Raw genomic sequence first — 16,674 nt, forward strand, 5'->3', positions numbered from 1 at the left:
CACCCCTGCGAGTTTCTCTAGCCTTCCTGCCACATGTGGTTGGCTACCTCCAGACTTCGTTGAGTGTGAGAAAAATTGTTCTCTATTTTCTCAGCCACTGTTGGTTGGATTTCTCTTTTACTTGCAGCTGAATTCACGTCGAACCCATAGCATCACTTACTGGCTGCCTGGCTTTGATCGGGTTACTGCACCACCCGAATTCAGCTTTCCTCTCTGTAAAATAGAAACAAGTTCCCTGGTTATGGTGAGGATTAAATAACACAAATACATAAGGAGCCCAGCACACAGTAGGTGCTCAGTAAGTGTTCCTTATTCCCTGCACGCCATCATGGAGATGTCGGTTTGGCAGAGCGTGTGGGGAGTTTGTAGGGAATCCATGGCAGATGGTGTCTCCCAGAGCAGACAGGATCTTCCTGCCCTGTTGCCCGTCCAGGTGCCACAGCTGTTGGCACCATGCTTCCTGTTGGCACGCGACTCTCCCCTTCAGCCCAGCAGCCCTGCGTGGGGAGAACTGTTCTGGGTTAGTGTGGCTCGCCCCCCACCCGCTCAGACTGCTGGACCAGGAGTGCAGACACTGGGTGAATCTACCGGGCATCTTACCACCAAGCAGACTTATGGCTCATAGATAGGAATAAAAATGTAATGCCCGAGATTTACACTCCCCTGCCCTATAACAGCATCCTGACCACGGGTTATCGGAGGGGACATGCTCTCAGTGACAGGATGTTTGTTTGACTTCCTCTGACAGCCACTGCAGACTAAAGCCATCAACCAGAAGCCTGTTTCCTCCTCTCACTGCAGAGAAAGGCTCCCGATCAGTGTGGGAGCTGGAGTGCTGAGCTCAGTGTGTGCAGCCAGAGCAAAATCACCTTTGCTCTGCTGCTCCGGGCATTGGGGTTTTGGAGTTGATAAAGTGAGAAAACTCAGGCCTGGAGACCAGCAGGAAGCAGGCGTAGGGAGGTGGGCCGTCTCCACTGCCCTCTCTGCTGTGGTTGGAGCAGCTGGCAAGGATTCACACTCTGCTGGGGCGTGGGCAACTTGGCTACCGCCTCCAGCCCACCGTGTAGCTGTATCCCGGTGCTGCTTCAGGCATGAGCAGAAGTCATCAGGGCCCCTCCTCCAAGGGGCATGCGGGCACCTGCACACAAGCCCACTCGGGCCAGGCTCTCCCAGAGACGACAGAGCAAAGTGAAACCGACTCTGCAGTCAGATGGTCTGCATGGGGATGTGTTTGCATCCCAACCCCAACACTTACTGGCTGGTGGCTCTTTGAATAAATTCACCTATCTGGGCCTCAGTTTCCTCATCTGTAAAATGGGGATAATAAATGCATCCAACCCAGAGGGTTGTTGTGAGATGGTGCTCGCAGGAAGGCTGCTGCTATGATTAGATGATGGTGCCCCTTGGCACAAGCGAGGCCCCCATGAAGATGGGGCTGACTCTGCCCGCATGCACAGGAAGGGGGCGCTGAAGATCAGGTGTCCCTGGGGTAGAGGGTGGGCACTGGGAGAGCACAGTAAGTGCATGAAAACTAAGAGGAAAAGGCAGGAGCAAGCCAGGAGAATGTTCAAGCTGAGCTGCCCCGGTGGGTAGGTGTGGCGGGGTGGAGGGCAGAGGATGCCAGGCTGGATGTAGGAGCCAGTGGCCTGGGTCAAGGGGGCCCTATGCGTCACCAAGGCTTTGGCCCTCAATCTGTGGGGAGAGGAGGGAAGGCAGACACACGTCCTTGGACCAACCTGGAGGATGCCCTTACCAGCATCCCCCAGTCCTAGGATCCCCTCCCATGGGAATGACTCACCCAGGCCTCCCAGGCAGGCTCTGGAAAGATTCTTAGGTTGATTCAGGCCACCTGAGACAAGGACCTCCCCGTGGGTGGGGCGGGGAGTGGAGAGAAATCACAGACTCCGGACACTGAGCGGAGACAAGGACTTCCCGGGCCTGGGGGAGGGCTCTGGGGTCCCCTGGGTGCTGGGATTAACAGAGGCATTCTTGGTTGTCCGGGCAGTGGAAGGGCCCTCTGCTTCTCTAGGGCCAGAAAGGCCTCCACAAGAGGAGGAAGCACAGGAGAAATTGGAATAAAATCCAAAGCGATGGCTGCAAACTTGAAGATCCCTGGCAGGGTCCCCTCCCAGGAAGCATCTCTCAGCGGCCGTGAATGCCGCTGCTGTGGCCTGAGCTGCAGCACCAGTCCACCCCTGCCTTCCGCCCTTCCGTGCACGAGTGCCCTGCACACAGATCGCTGGAGCGGACTCCCTGTCACCACAGCAGTGCCAGGACAGGGTGACAACGCTGCTCAGCCGAGGAACCAGGGACCGGAGACCCCAGCTCCATTTTCCCTGGACCATTAATGAGTCTGGGTGTGTATTTTTGGAAACAGTAATGAAGGCTTTTCAGGAAATGAGGGGCAGGATGAAATATATTGCTGTTGCCACATATTTGTGGTTGGTTTGTTTTTATTTTTAAAATAACTATGCTGTTGAATTCAATCATCTCTAACTATGAAAGTGAGTAGATTCTAGTAGATCTGGAATTTGTGGTCTGGAGCTATGGGCGGAATGTAGGGTGAGGTTTGGGGGAGTGAGATGTTGGGGTCCAGACTAAAAGGAGGGGAAAACGCAGGCCGGGCCCTCACCATCTCTTCCCCAAATCTTTGTTGCTACCCTTGCAGCTCCGGGCCCACCTCTCTCTGATCCAGCTTTTACCGATGGCTGGAGGATCCGGTGAGAAAGCAAGTCTATCCCTGCCTCTAAAATCTTTCCATGGTTCCCTGTTGCCAACTGGAAAATGTCCAAACCCATTAGTCTGGCTCCAAAGGAACTTTAATGATGCAGCCTCAACTGTCTTCCTAAGCCCCATCCCCATAACCTTCCCCGTCACCCTGCTCTCAAGTCACCCTGAACCCCAGATTCTTGCATCCTCTGTGCTATTTGCACATGGCATTTCCTCTCCTGGAGCACCTTTCCCCAGGATTCGCCTGGAAATCTTTACTCATCACTAAGACTCAGGTTAAAATCATCTCCCAGGGTGGTCCTCCCTGAACGTCCTGGGGTGGTGGTGGGGAGTACACCCATCTGTTCTCACCACACAGATTTTTGTGGCTGGTTTCCAAGGGTGTCTCCCCTGCCTGGGCTTGGCACAAAGTCAAGTCAACAAATACTTCCCGAGAGAACCGGGATGTGGTCTCCAGGGCAGATGGCATCCAATCCTCCTTAGCAGTGAGGGGCCAGAGAAGGTGTCTCTAAGGCTGACGGGCTTTCTCAGGCCCCTCCAAGGCCTGCCCGAGGTGAGGCTGCCCCTGTGTGTTTGAGACGCTGCACCAAGAAGTCGGGAAGCCTGCCCACCCGGCCCAGCTCCCCTGCTCTGGGCTCTGCGATGAGGGAGGGGCCGGGCCTTTCCCAACCCTTACTTTCTTCTTCCACTGACTGTGACCAGGAGCAGGGACACCTGTTCCCCTCTGGTAAAAGGACAGGTCAGTTTACAGCTCCTTGCGGAGTAGCTGTGATGACAGTTAGAAAAGCAGGCCCATCAGAGGGGCCGCCAACACAAGGACATGAAAGATACATGTTCTGTGAATGCGTTTGCAGACAACCGGCTATAATTTTTCCCCTCAGGAGAATGGGATGTCGCAAGTCTGACAGGTGTTCAACAACTGGTGTAAGAAGGGGGGAAAACAAGCTGCCTGCGCTTCAAAAGCAACACTTCCTTGGCGGAAAGGACGTGAGAACAACTTGACAAGATAGAGGATGCAGAGTTCTGAGCTGCAGGGATTCTCCAGACGAAACTGTCCTCTGCAAGACCAGGAGGTGCCCGGATAATGGCTCTGAAAGCATCAGAGAAAGAGGACCACAGGCCGGCAGGGGAGATCATCCTAGTTCCTGGGACGGTGGCCTTTTATGTTCACTGCAAAGGTGTGTGTGTGTGAGTGTGTTCCACGTGAGCACCAGTGTGTGATCTGAGTGTCTGTCAGACATTGTATGAACTTGGATATTGCATCAGCCAGTGATTGCCAAAATGATGCTGTGTAACAAACCCCTCCAAAGGTCAATATCTTAAAATGACAATTACTCATGGTCTCCAGGTTAGCTGCAATTCAGCTGGGCTGCCTTGGACTTTCGGCTCCTGGGTCTGGGCTTTAGGGTCCAGGCTGCATTTTGGGGCTAGGTGTGCCCTCCTCTCATGAATCCATTTGGACTAGGGTCACCAGGGCAAGTGGTCTGCTATATGTGTCTCATCCTGGCGCCCAGGCTGAAGGGGCAGCGGTTCCTGGAACGTGTTCTTCTCTTGACAGATCTCCAGAGAGAGAGAGCAGGCCACTCTGTGCTAGCACACCTCAGGCTCCAGGCTGGCTGGGTCCGGTCCAACACTCATTGGGCCAAAGAGAGTGTCATGGCCAAGCCCCAGGTCAAAGGTCAGGGAAGTGTACCCTGTTCGGCACGAGGCCATCCCATAGTGGAGAACTGGACCCAGTGATTCAATCTACCACTCATCTCTTATGTGTGGGGATTTGAGGGACATGAGGGTCTTGAGGGTGATTGTACATTGTCATGTGTCTCAGTGGGTGTGGAACCACTCTGCGTGTGCATTTATGTGCTTTGCTCAGTGATCAGTACATTCCCAGGTGAGGATCAAAAAATGATTTTAGCGAGAGGCTGATGGGGTCACATGAGGAAATGCGGAGGGTTGCAGGACTATTGGCGCTGCTTGAATTTCAGTGCAAAGTTATACAATCTGCCCCTGGTGTAGAAATCATATACTATACAAAGCCACCTTGTGCGCCATCACCTTTAGGGTATGTGATTTGGGGTCCTATCTCCAGCTCCTAAGAGAGGTGGGCACAGCCAAGGAGACAACATTCCAACCTCTTCAAGCAAGCCCAGTAATCTGTTATTTGGAGTCCACCAAGGAGAAGTTGGAATGAAAATTAGGCTTGAGGGACTGCCTCCATGCAAACTGTAAAGCATCCCCACAGGTAAGGAAAAAGCCAGGTCTCAGCTGGGGCCTGTACCTGGCAGGGCAGGGGGTGGGACAGAAATAAATGTATTGATCTGAGCTTTTCAGGTAAAAGGCTCCATGGTTCCTCCACACAAAGGCAGCGGGAAGGTTCTCCAGAGGTGCAGTGAGCCAGCCTCTTGTCAGCTTGTCAGCTTTCAGGCAACTGAGCCAATCTTCCCCTGTTAGTTACACTTGCCTTTTATTTTCACAAGATGAATTTTTAATTTTTACGACAGTATTGGGAAAATTTCAAAGCATCACACGGCAGGCTCGAGGGTGCTGTGTATTCTGTCCAACAGTCAGAGCTTTCACATGGACCAATAGAGGCCCAAAAGGAAATGAAAGTCAGTTCCTCCACCCTTCAGAAGTGGGCTGGCATCCTGGAGCCCGAGTCACAGACTGCCCTGGACCAGGTGTGGCCTTCGGCCCGACCCTGGGGCCTTTGATAGGAGTTTCCTGAGCACAAACTTAGTGCCAGGTGCCCTGCTGGGCTGTGGGGCTGGAAGACAATCCAGGATAGGCAGGTGGTCTTTGCCCTCATGGAGCTGACATTCCAGTGGGCAGACAGACCCAAGAGAAAGAACCTATGGGCTTAGCAACTGGGCCATGTGTGAACCCCCAAGGAGCAGAGGTGGCAGATGACAGCCTCTTGAGACCTCATCTGGGCTGAGGGTGCACGGTGGGAGGGCTGTGCCTCCCCATTGCAGGTGAGCACCTCCAGCTTTGCCAGGCTGGGAATGAGGCATCCAGCCCCCAGGGGGGACTGAATTAGCCCAGCCTGGCCCAGGACGGATCCTCATCACAGGCTTAGCCGCTTGCACACCTCTGATGCTGGAGACCTGTCCCCCTTAGCAAGGTCCTGCTCCCGTCTCCCCACTCCGGCTTCGGAACGCACCCCGGCCTTGGCCAGGAGCCAGACCACCCACGGGCCTGTTTTAGCCCCTGTAGAGCCAGGGGACCAGGTTCACCAGCAGCCCCTGCCCTCTGTGCCCTCTGCCGTTCCCTCCTGCTGGCCAAGTCCCAGAATCTGAAGGCTGAGAACACAGAGGAGACTGAGAAAGCCGGGCCTCCGGGGCCACTGCCTTCTCTCCCTATACCTGCTTCCTCCTCTCTGCGCCCGATTTGCTGTCTGCAGATTCCAGGGCTGCCAGAGGACCCACGAACTACAGTCCATGCCTTGGCTGCAGTGAGAAACTTGATGACAAGGGCAGGAGAAGTTCAGATCGCAGAACAGAAGGCCTGAGCCAGTCGGGGCCTTCCTTACTCACTTGGCGGCTCACCGCGTGATATTTAAGGGGCAGGTGCTGTGCACCCACGACTGTGCCAGACGGATGCGGACCACCCCCCGAGGCGCAGGCAGGCCCCATCCCTCCCACTGGGGGCTGTGGCTGAGAATGTCTCCCAGCACCGGGCGCTGAGCTGCCAAGGACCTGGAGAAGGCGAGAGGCAGCCCAGGGGCCCCACATCTTAGGGGGAAGTTGAGAAGACCCAGCTGAGGAAGGGGCAAAGTTAACTAGGTGGGTGGGATGCTCGCCTGAAATTCTCTTTTATCCCTCCTCTCTCCCCCTGTTTAGACAGACATCAGACCTCAGGGTCCTCGGCCTCAGCAGGAGAGGAGGAATCAGGCTTGGAAGTTTCAGCTGCTGAGGTCACGGCCTAATGATAGATTTTGATGATTACTTGCTGAACCACAGGGGAGATGAAAATTCTCCAGGGTCGGGGAGTGAGGGGATTACAGTAGACACTGGTGTGGGTCTAGGCGCATCCTTCCCTGACCCAGATCCTGGGAAGAGAGGTTGAGGGGTTTGGAAAGTAAGAGAAGAGGGGACCCGTGCTCTCCCATCCCTCGTGTCAACTCTCCTCTGTCTCCCGCCCCCATGGCTATGGCATTCACAGTGCGCCATTTACAATTTCCAGTCCCATTTGACGTTTAAGTGCAAAGAGAACTTAAATACTCTGAAGCAACGTGGCTCAGACTCCTCCCAGGCTTCCACCGTTGTCTCCAATCTCTTACAGATGGCAGCCCGCGTCTCATTTGATTGATAGCCTTTTTAGCAACTTGTCTTTACTGAGTCTCACCCAAGTATTCAACATAGTTTTCATTGAAACAGCAACTCTCTTTTTTTTTTACATTTACCTCTCATTGGCTTAAATCATATTTAAGAAAACACATCATTACAATAACAAATAAAACCGGTGCAGATTTGGGACCATCACCTCTGGCTCTTGGTAGATACACAGTTGGACAGATGAGAGCGGGACTGGGCTGGACACCAGAAAGCAGCCCCTGAGCCCAGAGCACTCGTGTTGACAACGTCAGGCAACCGCGGGCACAGAGGGAAAGCGGAGCTTGTTACTCTGGTCAGTTCTTTAAGAGGAAGTTGGTTAAAAGCTCATTTGCTGTGTTTGCGAGAGGACGATTGTATTTTAAATTAGGTTCCCCCAAAGCAGACCCCACGTGCCATCTAACTGGAGTAAGGAGAGTGAATATGGGGGGACCACTTGGATAGTGAGACAATGGAGGGGTCAGTGGTTTGGGGGTCTCCCCAAGGTCATAGAGAGGATGGAGTGGGGTCAGGTAAGCTAGTGGGCGGAAAAGATGGAAGGTGGTGTGAATTTGTGGTGTTGGAGGCCATGCACAGTTTCAGGGCTGTGATGAGAGTGGCTGAGAGTCAAATCATCGCAGGCACAGAGGGTAAGGAATTGTGAGCCAGGCCGTCCACGTGGCTCACCCAGGCGGACACTGAACAGTTTGGAGTGACAGCAGCATCGGGGTGTCAGGAAGATGGTGGCAGGCATGGAGGTCTCCAGGGACAGAGGGAGGCGGACCAACCGGCAGCGAGCAGAGCTGCTTCCAAGAGGGAGGGAGACCAATGAAGCAAGTGTCTCTATAGAAAAAGGAAGACGTCCACCTACACCTGACCCGAGGAGCGTGGTTAGGAGAGAAAAACAAGCAGTTGTTGTTTCTCTAAGCAACTAACTTGTTTAAGCCCCTCATTGCCAGGGTGGGGACAAAGAATACGTGTCCAGAATTCTTCCACCAGATCGAGGCAGAGTTGGGAACAGAACGCAGCCCTTCGAACTGAATTATTGCAGCTCATTTTAAAAAGGAGTTTATGAGACAGACAGATAAGCTATGTTCTTGGTCGGCAAGATAAAATATTGAATAGATGTCTATCCCCCGCAAGCTAATACATGGATTAAATACAATTCCAATCAAAATCCCACAAAGATATTTTAAAATCAATATGCTTTGAAGTTCCATGTGAAAAATAAGAATAGGCAAGAATTTCAAAGAATTTTCTTGAAATTAAGAGCAACAAAGTGAGGTGCGTGTGTGTGTGTGTGTGTGTGTGTGTGTGTGTGTGTGAACTGAGGCTGCTGAACCCAAGAGCAGATGATCAAGCAAAGCTATTAAAATCTCAGAGCTGGCTCCCACACAAAGGGAGACTGATGATGGGACAGCCCAGAAAACCAGGCATGAAAAATATTAACACATGATAAAGTCCACGTTCCAAAGCAAGTATTAAGGAAGGAGTGTTTTCAAATAGTGTTAAGTTTATGGCCATACCACCCTGAATGTGCCTGATCTCGTCGAATTGTGTTGAATGATAGGATAGTCAATTGCAGTAAAAGATTCGGTTGGATGCACAGAATACCATACACCCAATAGAGCCAAAGCAAATTCTAGTATTAAATATGGAAAACCAGATTTTAGGTAAACTAGCAAAACAGAAAATAGAATATTTATCAGATTGTGGATGAACTGCTCACCTCATGAGCAATAGAAACAGTCACATGACAGAGGTTGACTGAGTTGAATAGTATATAAGCTTCCAAATAATGACAATACCAGAAAAAAGACATTTAAGGGATAACACACTGGGAGAAGACTTACACCAAAAATGAAAATAACCTGGTTTTTAAAATATGACTGAGAAAAAAAATTAATATAGTATAATAATATCTAATGAGCTCACTCAAATTTGTAAAAACAACAAGGTTCCCAAAGATATTCACGGAAAGATGACAAAAATTCTTCATGGGAGAAGAACAAATTGCTAAAGAGTTGAACCTGGGGATGCCATTTTGGATTTATTTAAGAATATGTTGTTTTAAACAGTTTTGATTTAACCCTGCGGCTGAGGTGAAATGGACACACTGGTGCTTGCAGCCTTATTGATGGGTACGGGATGTTTGGAAAGCAAAACGGTGAGATGAGGGGAGAACCACGAAGACTTCCATAATCTGAGTGTGTATTGCGGCATCTGGAACCTACTGCTGAGCAAACAGGCAAGCGGAAGCAACAGTCACATGCACAAAGGTGTCTGTTACCATTTGATACTGTGTTTAATAGTAAAGCAAAACAGAGAAACAGAAAGGACTGAAATGTTGACAAATAAGAAAAGAGCTTAGTTATATTGTAGCATTCTACTCCATGGAGTATATTCAGCCATTCTACTGAATGAATACATGGGGGAATGTAGGGAAATGATAAGATTAAAAAACCCCACAACTTGTGTGTGGAAAGATTGTAATGCTTTAGCTATATATGTAAAATAAGCATGTGGCTAGAAAAGGACCAAAATGCAAACTAGAAAAATAAAAATAGTTACTGTGTTAGAGCCATGGGTTTAAATATAATGCTCTAAATAATTTTTTTTGGGGGGAGAAATCATGTACTTATATCTTTCCTTCCCTCCTTCTTTCCTCCCTCCCCCTGAAGCAGAGTGGACCATGTACCCCACTGAGACACCAGAGCTCAAACCCCAGCCTTCTCGAGTCTGCGAAACGCCTCAAACACTGTCGATCCAGCAGGACCAGGGTTGGGCAGGGCGTGGGCGCACTGGGAGGAGGTGGAGACCTCCTTTCATTTGCCAAGAATGCTCACACTCGTTAGGTGTGACTCCAGAGAATGAAACATTAGAAACACAGTCCATATATTTAGAAAAATCATGCATGCTGGTTATACTAGATATATTGCCAGATGAAGCCGAAATACTATTTTGAGCATGTCTGAAAAAAATTTCATCTCCTGGTGAAAATGAGTCACATTTGCAGCAAAACCACAAATCTCAATGTGGATTTCACATCCTGGATTAACAGGAGAGCCTGTCTTTCCTGGGATCCTCTATCCATCCATTCCTTCCGGGAGTTGCCATCGTGGGGTGGGGTCCCTATGTCTAAATAGAGCTCTGAGGTCCTGCTCTGCAGACCCTCTTCCTCCAGGCTCTGCCACTCTCACCTTCCTGCTGCCCACTGTGCTCTGCTGTCCTCAGGCTTCCACTGCGCCGGCCCCGGATCCCTGTTGCCCACCCCGTCTGCATCACGGGCTTGGCTCCTCCTCTGCCTCATCATCTGGACCCTTCTTGACACCAGCTCTTGGAGGGGCGTTCCTCCGGCAGGGCTGCTGTCTCCTAGTGAGGCGGTTCATTTCTCTCCGCTACAGCTTTCTCTTCCCAGAGTCCAAGGCCCTGCTGGGGGAGCCACTGGGTCAGGGAACAGTCAGATCACCTCACTCTGTGTCCTTCTTCTGGGTTACTGATCAACTCAGTTTGACCAACTGGTCAACCCCTTCACTTCTGGTGGTTTTCTCAGGACACCACTGTGCCCCTCCTCATCAGATCCCTTTAGGGACCCCTCCCCACCATGACCTCAGAGGTGTCCCTGCAATTGTTGACTTGATTCAAGTTCTCACTCGCAGGCTCCAGGGATCTACATAGGTCAACAGAGGTGGCTGGATGATTGTTTCCGTGTTCCAGGGCATTCTGTGGAAGCCAGTGGTCTGGTCTGTCCAGGACACACAAGGGACCCTGGGGGAGGTGTGACCTTTGTCTCATAGCAGCCTTATTGAACCCTTGAACCCCATTACCTACCTGCATTGGGGAGGGCGGAACCACATCTGTAAAGAGAAACAGGGGTGAGAGGGAGAGACGGGCTGACAGACCCTGATGAATCTTTGGACACAGTCAAGCCTGAAGCAGGCTCCGTCCCTTGTCTTATGCAAGACACTTATCTCAGGAAGCTGAAGGGGAGCAGCATTTTGACATAAGGATTATTTTTGGCTGATTATTTTCAAGAAACAGCAGACACAGGAGAAGTAACTGAGTAGAAGTTACCCTTTTGTAAGAGACATTTAGATTTATAAGAAAAATCTCCATTTGTAAGGGTGTCTTTCTCTCTGGACCAGGAAGAGGAGAATGACCAAATCTAGAAATTTATCAATGGAGAAGTTATGGACTGAAATCTGCACCACAAACACACCCTTGTTTACTGTGCTTTGCCTGATAATCTCCCACTACTGGCTCCCCCACTCCCAACATCTTCTTTTGTCTTTAGCTGGAGATGGTATTTAAGGGGATCGCTTGGGCCATTTCAGGGAGTGACTCAGTTTTCCTGGGAAGAGGAAATGTTATTAGGAGGCATACATGTTCATACGAACTTCTGATGGCTCTTCTCCTGTTGATCCGTCTTTCTTGTTACAGGAGAGTCTCAGCCAAGAACCTAGAAGGGTAGAGGGAAAGTTATTTTTCCTCCCTACACTAAGCTTATCCAAGTAGGGCTTCCGACAGGTCATGAAAACAGTCTTGAGGGGTGAGATAGTCGTTATTGCTTCTCAACTATTCCAATTCACCTGATTGTGTGCTTTTACAGGGGTGAGGGTGTGGCTGCCACAGGCCTGGGGTGGGGGCTTGGAAGGAGGAACAGGTGCGCAAGCAGAGCCCAGGGGCCACTGTGCATCTTGGTGACAGGAGCAGCCGGAAACAGCAGTCCTGTGGCCCCAGCAGCTGACAAGCAGGATGAGGAACCCTGTTTGGGTCAGCGTGTGGAGGCAGCGGCCGGGCTGGTCCCAAGGTTGGCAGTGATGTCCGTGTCCCACAGGGTATTCTCAGAGAGCACGTGGCCCTGGGGGCGGCCACCCGCGCTCATCAGCATGGCCGCCGCTGATGGATTTCTGACAGCGCGGACCTGGCTGATAAACTCATCTCCAATCCTGAGGAGGCCCCAGCATATCTTTTCCAGAAAAGTGAATTTTAATTTATTTAAATTTAATGGAAAAACATATGGAGGGGAACGGAAAGCTAATTTAAAATAGTGCTCAAAGCAATCAATATGTTAACAGATTCCTTCAACTTTTTCCACTTGGCTGCAGGGAAAAAAAGACAACAAACCTTTAAAATGTAAGTGGATCCCTTCCATCCCCCTCCTTCTATTTTATAAAAACACAGTTTTTGATGTCTGGTGCTGAATCCTTGGGAGTTAAAATCAGTCAGTCTTGTAAACATTCAAATATGCTTTTGGAAACATAAATCATCGGATGAGGTCGGAAGTGATGGTCGAGAGAGCTTTAGTCAAAAAATAATTTTGTGGGGTGCGCTGAGGCAGGCGAGGAATATGAAGTTTTTCAGATCAAATGATTGTTTTCTTTGTGCTAATAACTGTTGACTTAAAAAAAATGCACAATGTGAGAGTTGCGAGTTAAGTTTTATTGGGGCAAAATGAGGAATGCAGCCCGGGAGACAGCATTTCAGATAGCTCTGAAAAACTGCTCCAAAGAGGCAGGGGGGAAGGTCAATATATATGTGATGCTGGTGAAGGAGGAATACATGTAACTGAGCACATATCTTTTTTTAAAAAATGAAAGTAATTAATTAATTTATTTATTTTTAACATCTTTATCGGAGTATAGTTGCTTTACAATGTTGTGTTAGTTTCTGCTGTATAACAAAGTGAATCAGCTATACGTAAACATATATCCCCACATCTCCTCCCTCTTGTGTCTCCCTCCCACCCTCCCTATCCCACCCCTCTAGCTGGTCACAAAGCACTGAGCTGATCTCCCAGAGCACATATTTTTTTGCAGAAGGCTTCTGCTAGTCACGAGGAACAGTCGTCACCACGAAGGATTTTAGTGCTTTTCTAGATATGAGGAGATACAAGAAATAGGCTCATAAAATTGGCTCCTGAAAATATCTAACTATCTGAAGACTTGTTCTGCCAGTTTTTCCCAGAGCACAGAGTGCCTCATCTCTGCTCTCCACCCTGAACTCCTTTCAGGGGGTGTTGAAAATCAGCAGCTGCAACAACACATGGTTTAATCCTTGTAGAGGTAGATGGCAAGTGCCAGTGGCGAGTGCCAATTTATGGTTGACTGTGCACTGGAGTTTTCTCATCTCCAAAGGTGGACATGACAACTCCCCTTCAATGTTCTTAGGAGAGTTCAGCGGGATGAGGTGGGAGAGCCTGCTTTGCAAACCGCACAGCTGTGCAGTTAGTTGTTCATTTTACAAGCCTCGTCTCGCCACGCCCCTCAGAGGGGTCAGACCTGGCCCAGCCCCACAGATTCAACTGAGCTCATCTGAGCGGCCCAAGGCTGACCTTCTTGCCTCTGAGCCTGTCTGTATACAAGAGCCACGGTGCCTGAAGTTCCACCATTAGCGAGTCCTTCCTTTGTTGCATTCTCCCCTTAGTCTCTTCTGGCCCTGCAGCAGGGTGTGGAGGAAGAACAGAGGCTTTGCAGCAAAGCCTTCAGCGGGCTTCCTGGTGGCGTGGACCTCTCCGGGTCACTCCTGCATGCCCCAGTTGTTTTGTCCGTGATGTGTTTAGGGCTGTACAGGGAAGGAATCAGACCCAGAGTAAGTGCTCAATGAGTGCTTTATTCCTTCCAAAGGTCAAGTCCCCCAGGAATGGGGCAGGGAGGGAACACACTAATCACCTAATCCCTGGCCCTGCCTTCCAGCGGGGAGTGGGGAGAAGGGAGGAAGGCTCTCTGGGGGTGGGGCAGGGCTTGGGGAAGTCCACGTGGGAGCAGGTGAGGTGACTGGGCCCGTTTGCTGGTTTTGGTGTATAAATCGCCACCCTGATGCAAAGAGCAGCCTGGGTGATGGTAACATAGACTTTTCTCTGTTCTGGTGCTTCCTTATTCCTGAAAGCACCTCAAGGTCAGCTGTTTCCAGATTGAAATTTGGATACCAACTGGCAGACACCAGAAGAATCCCAATTCTCCCATCTCTCCCCCGTCAGCGTTGACCTTCGTGAGCCTGGACCGTGTTAAAATTCTGGGGCTTCTTTCTCCCTATTCTGCTGCTGGGTGTGAGGAGCCCTCATTTGCTTATATATTAAAAAAAGGGAGAGAAAGCCTGCAGGACCACTTTAGAATTTCATCTGTAATCAAAATCTGCCTAACTGCATTTTCTCCTGGAGAAAAGGAGGATTTCAGGCTATTGAGTTAGCTCCCAGCCACCCGTAAAGGTGGGCTTCATTTCCATAATGTGTCCCCACCAGGGTTTCCCTGGATGAGAGGCGGTGATTGAGACATTGTCAGAACTCTTCTTCCAGGAGGGGCAGCTCAGCTTGCCAAGAATTTGCTGGCTTAAATGTCATTGGGTTGACTGAAAATATATTTCACCGAGTGTCCAGAGGTGGTTTTTAGAAGGTTAAAGCGTTTCAGGGCTCTTCCCCCAGCAGAAGGTGAGATCATGGAAAGACAAGGTGGTTCCCTCTCCCACGCGGACATAGAACCCACCCAGAGGGAGAGAAGCATGCGGGGGTCCCAGTGATGGGGGGTCGGGTCCATGGATCCAGAACAAACATCTCAAAGTCCTGGAGTCAGTGCAGGGGAGACTTGTAAGGACATTGTTCACAAACTGTCAGAAAGTCAAGAGGGGCAACAAAACCGTAGAGATGAGGTGTAGAGAAGACTTCCAGTGAATCCAGGAACAGGGACCTACGCTCAGCCTTGCACGGTTCTGGGCGGCAGCAGGAACTGGACCAGGAGAACCAGAGTGCCAGAGACACCGAGAACCACGGACCTGGAAGACGTCACACACCATTTGAGAAGTCTTCGAACTTTGTGTGCAAACTGGATGCCAGGAAATTACTGCAGTTGTTAGGGGAACCACTGACCAAAACCATCTGCCCTGGCCAGACATGATAGCAACCACCTGCATGAGTTCTCTTACAACAGGAGGTCCTGGTAAGGAACGTGGAACTAACAAGCTACCACCAACTGGAAAAATTCAGGAAAGGTCAAAAGGAGAGAGGAGACGCCAGTCCTTATGTCCTACCGACCTCCCAGAATCCTCCTCACTATAATCCGTCTTGGCTGAGAGATGGGCCACCAGGAAGGACCCTGAGTCAGACCAAATATGGGCCAAGCAAAATGGCCAGAGACCACCCAGAAACTAACCCCATCACCATAAACCCTGAGACTGCGAGCCACGTGGCAGAGCAGTTCTCCTGGGTTCTCTTACCCTGCCGCTCTCCGCCCGGGCGCCCCTTCCCAATCAAGTCTCCTGCTTTGTCAGCACGTGTGTCTCCTCGGACTATCCATTTCCGAGTGTTAGACAAGACCCCAGTCTCGGGTCTCCCTTCCTGCAACACTCTGACATGAGGAGTGTGGGACACAGAAGTATGGAGTGCAGAAAAGGATCCATAAAATGCCAAAAAGGAAGTATCTGCACCAGCTTAAGCCTGGGAGGTTACTTGGGCCAGGCCTGCGGTGACCGAAGCTGGGCGCCCGTATCCGACGGTCACTGCACATTTCTGTGCCCTGGGACCCCTTGGGAGACACTGCATCATGTTCCAAGTGCCAGCTAAAGAATGTCACTCACCATCTGGTTCTACGAGGATCAGGTCATTAGCTACTGCAGTCGCTAACCCCCAACACACCCCAAAAGGACTTCAGGGCGGAGAACAGGGATGAGGCGCTCTGTCCTCTGGGAGAAACTGGCAGAACAGGCCTTCAGATGGTGAGATATTTTCAAGAGAAAATTTTATGAATCCAATTTCTTGCATCTTCTCATACCTAGAAAAGCATAGACATCTGCTCCTCGTGACTAGCAGCAAACTTCTACCGAGATGTGTGCTTGACTGCACGTATCCCCTTCACCAAAACCATATATTTTGTAAAAGAATACATGTATGTGTAACTGAGTCACTCTGCTGCACAGCAGAAATGAACAGAACATTGTAAATCAACTGTACCTCAATAAAAGTTTTTTAAAAAAATCATATATTTACTGACCTCCCCTCCACCTCTTTGGAGGAATTCCTCCAAGCTATCTGAGAGGCTGTCTCTGGGCTATAGTCCTCAGTAAGCCCTAAATAAAACTGAACTCACAGCTCTCACCTTGTGTCTTTTTTCAGTCAACACAAGTCGAACGTGGCGGTCACCTGGTGGGATTGGGAGCCACTGGACTTGCGTTTAGGTGCAGCTGCACTTCAGACAAGCCACATAGCAAGTCACGTCACACCCTCTGAGCCTCACCTGAGAAATGGGAATGATGGGTGTGCCTACTAGTTGCTGTAAGTACTAAATTAAATGACGTGTGCTACTTATAATAATGCTTTATAAGGGTCTGGTTAAAGAACGCCTCTGGGTGCTATTAAGAAGGACTTTATCCACGTGACCCCCAACCATGTCCATCAGGACCACGCAGGTCCCTCCCCACAGAATAGAGTCAGCCCTGCTGGACCCCGTGGGAGCGTGGACGGCTCCAGCCTCACGTCCCACGGGTTTCCAGAAGTGTGTGTTCCTGGCCCCCTGGACTCCAGGCTGTCTCTTCACTCTGACACAGCCCCTTCCTAACTCGCATGTAAAACAGCATGTAATATGGGACATATATAATAATAGGGGAGCTATAAACGGGAGCCCGGCTCTATTTTTAGAAACAGCATTCA

Source organism: Balaenoptera ricei, chromosome 16, assembly GCF_028023285.1.
Source record: "Balaenoptera ricei isolate mBalRic1 chromosome 16, mBalRic1.hap2, whole genome shotgun sequence".
Taxonomy (NCBI): Eukaryota; Metazoa; Chordata; class Mammalia; order Artiodactyla; family Balaenopteridae; genus Balaenoptera; species Balaenoptera ricei.